The sequence below is a fragment of the Corythoichthys intestinalis genome, chromosome 18 (genome assembly GCF_030265065.1).
Source record: "Corythoichthys intestinalis isolate RoL2023-P3 chromosome 18, ASM3026506v1, whole genome shotgun sequence".
In the NCBI taxonomy this organism is placed as follows: Eukaryota; Metazoa; Chordata; class Actinopteri; order Syngnathiformes; family Syngnathidae; genus Corythoichthys; species Corythoichthys intestinalis.
In genome coordinates this window covers 21,237,369-21,241,126 of record NC_080412.1, presented here as the reverse complement: position 1 = coordinate 21,241,126, position 3,758 = coordinate 21,237,369, and the positions used below count along the sequence as shown (strand labels likewise).

The 3,758-nt window shown below is 37.3% G+C and overlaps 1 long non-coding RNA gene across 1 annotated transcript; it reads left to right on the top strand.

The window, feature by feature from the left end:
- The first annotated feature begins 552 nt into the window (after positions 1-552).
- LOC130906290 (uncharacterized) lies at positions 553-2,599 on the top strand. Its single transcript, XR_009061282.1, has 2 exons — positions 553-2,033; positions 2,141-2,599. It is a non-coding gene; the product is annotated as an uncharacterized LOC130906290 (long non-coding RNA).
- Positions 2,600-3,758: the final 1,159 nt, after the last annotated feature.

Sequence of the window (3,758 nt, the reverse complement as noted above, 5' to 3'; positions counted from 1 at the left end):
AAAATGTTATTTTCACATTTGTGGACGCCAGGTCATTATGGGGTTAACCTTTTTTCTTTTAAAGGCAACCATAGTCACTTGCCCTATAAAGGGTTAAGTAGCCAGTTTTTAAATAAGGCCGTTTTTCGGACGATAATACTTAGTCTTAGTCATATTTTAGTAATCTCAAAATGTGTTTGTCCTCGTTTAGTTTTTGTTGACGTCTACTAAAAATGTTTGCTTGTGTAAAATTAAAAAAAAAAAAAAAAAAGAAACCCCAACTCCATAACTAACTCGGTAACGCAAATTCATTTGTATAGCACAATTTAACACAAGGCAATTCAAAGTGCTCTACACCACATGAATGTCATAAAAATCACATTAAATCAAAAGAACGTTAAAACAAAGGCAATCGAAACAGGAAATTATACATGAACATCACATTAAATTGAAATCAGAAATGGAAATAAAGCAAATAAGGAACAAAAGCAAATAGCTTGAAGTTTGAAATATGTGGGCAATTATGGATATGCTGTGATAAACACAAGGTTTTTAGCCCTGATTTAACCCTTGTGCAGTATTGCGCCAAATCCTGGCGTTTTGCTTTGTTACTCATCATATTATCATATATAAAGCATATCAAAAAATAAGCTAGAGGGCTGAAAATTGTCAAAAAATGTCAAAACATGTTTACCTTCAAAATGGCACCATCCACAATTTCAAAATTGGTATTGTCATTATTATATGTGGGAGGCCTACTTTTTTGTGACGCAGAGAGTATTACGCCAACTTTCGTCCCCATTGACTCCCATTATAAATCCCAATTTCTCATGTTTTTTGATGCACTGCCACCTGGTGTGTGAAAGTGCATTTCCCACGATTACACAATTTATGGCTTCAGCGGGGTGTCAACTGACACGAGATTGTAACGGATCCTGGATGAATATCTTAAAAACAAAAAATCCAGCAGGGGACACTAGACTATTATTTATCATTTTTCTTGATTGATCCCTCATTGTCAAACGCATTTACTTACTACCAAAAAAACAAGTTTTCATGTTGAGCTTTGATCGAACGGGCCAGTGTGTGGACTCACGAACACTTGTGTGTGAGTGGGTGTGTGCACGCGCGTGTGAGGGTGGGGGTGTGCACGCGCGTATGTGGGTATGTGTGTGTGTGTGCGCGCGCACTTTGCCTGTTCAATGGGACAGTATGAGTTGACTTTTGTGACGTTTGACTTTATGACGCGACTGTGGGAGAAATCGTGTGCGTTTGTACATGCACGCGCACTCTCACGTCACCGAGCGTGTGCGTATGTGTGTGCTTGTACTTTTGCGTGCAGAGGTCTGCAGAAGGCGGCTTTGAATGCACTTCAAAGCACCTTGTCTGCAGGGCGCAAAAAGGTGTTTGATGTGACACATTTTGAGAATTCAAAATGCAGTTGTTTATTGAATCTCAACTCTTATTGGTAGAATGTTTTACTTTTTCCTCCTCCCATTGGCTCAGTGAATGGTCACGTTTGTAAACAACTTTATATGGGGTCCAACGGCTCAAAGGCCATTTTACTCCCTGTGACTGCTGGTGAGCAGAGATGGCGAGAATATTTTTTCTTGAGGAGGCAAGAAAAATGGTGTTGGAGGAGGAATGTCCCACATACTCAATGGATGAAAAGGATGATGTGTCACAAGACTATGATGAAGATTTTGAGCCACTTGTAGGAGAGGAGGAAGAGGATGATGATTAGGATTTTGAGGAGGTTACAGCAGAAGCAGCAGAGGAGCAACAACAACAGAATCAGGTCAGCACTCCATGGCTTGCCAAAAACCAAGAAATTGTGTGGTCCTCTACAAATGAAGTTTCGAGGCACTTCAACCTGCCCCCTATTCTATTGCCTGGCCCAACGCTTTTTGCAATTGCCAGGATCAGTAGCCCCGAGACTACTGTCAATCTGTTTTGCCCGGACGACATTATCCATCAGATTGTCTAAAAAAAAAAAGCCCAAGATTATTTTGGACTACGATCTGTGTAAAGCGGCAGTCGATCACTTGGACCAGGTAAGCATATGTTATGTCTTTTTCAAAACTTTGCATCAAAGCTCTCTGGTCATCTGACATCATCTGATGTGTTTTTTTGTGTGTGTGTGTGTGTGTGTTATTTGCAGGCATCTGCCACATATTCTTGCTGCTGGAGGACATTACGATGGCCAATGTCCATATCATATCATATGCTGGATCTGTCTCTCTTCAATGCATTCACCCTCTTTACTCAGGTGGACCCCGCAGTGGTGGCCACGCCACAAAGCCAGAAATGTGGGCAATGTGGCCTTTGCATTAACCGACTACGGGCATCAAACATTAGCTGCAAATGTGGCATTTTCTTTAGCCAAAAACATGGCCAAAAAGTGTGCAAATTGTTTTTTTTTTTTTTTTTAAAAAAAAGCTCACTGGTTGTTTGTTGTTCTAGTTGAGTTGTTTGTTGTTCTAGTTCAGTAGTTTGTTGTTGTGCGTTTGAGTTATATAGATTCTGTTAATTCAAAATTCTTCTAGTTGTTGTGACTTGTTGACTGTTATTCTGATGCCAGTGAATATTTTTAGTGGTTGAAGGTAAAAAAAAACAATATTCAGAAATGACTTAGTTGTCACACTTCCAAGAGTGACTTTTGGCTCCAATACTGCAAGAGGGGTAAAAATTTTCCATTTCATTTTCAGATGTCACAAGTAAAAAAATATTCAGAAATGACTTAGTTACACACCCTCAAGAGGGCGCAAGGCTTCATCCCCATACTGCGAGAGGGGTAAAAATTTTGAAATTGCCATTGTCAAAAAATGTTGAGTTCCTCAAATAAATTTTGATGTTATAATTTATTAACATATTCAAAGCTCTAATGACCTGATATCAAATATTCCTACTTGGATTTGTTTTTATATATTACATACAACATTGTTAGTTTTGTTCATAGCACACTATTGCTTTTATTGTCCATAGAGGGCATTCAGAATAAATAAATAAATTAAAACTATATATGTATGGACAGGTCTGATGCTAGTGAACATTTTGAGATGTCGCAAGTAAAAAAATATTTAGAAATGACTTGGTTATCACACCCTCAAGAGGGCGCCAGACTTCATCCCCAATACTGCGAGAGGGGTAAAAATGTTAAAATTGCCATTATAAAAAAATGTTGAGTTCCAAAAAAAATTTGATGTTATAACTTATGAACATATTCAAGCCTCTAATTATCTGATATCAAATATTCCTACTTGGATGTGTTTTTATATATTACATACAACATCGTTAGTTTTGTTCATAGCACACTATTGCTTTTATTGTCCATAGAGGGCATTCAGAATAAATAAATAAATAAAAACTATACACGTATGGATAGGTCTGATGCTAGTGAACATTTTGAGATGTTGCAAGTAAAAAAATATTTAGAAATGACTTAGTTATCACACCCTCAAGAGGGCGCCAGACTTCATCCCCAATACTGCGAGAGGGGTAAAAATTTTGAAATTGCCATAGTAAAAAATTTTTGAGTTCCCCAAAAAAATTGATGTTATAATTTATGAACATATTCAAGCCTCTAATGACCTGATATCAAATATTCCTACTTGGATTTGTTTTTATATATTACATACAACATTGTTAGTTTTGTTCATAGCACACTATTGCTTTTATTGTCCATAGAGGGCATCCAAAATAAATAAATAAATAAAAACTATATACGTATGGATAGGTCTGATGCTAGTGAACATTTTGAGATGTCGCAAGTAAAAAAA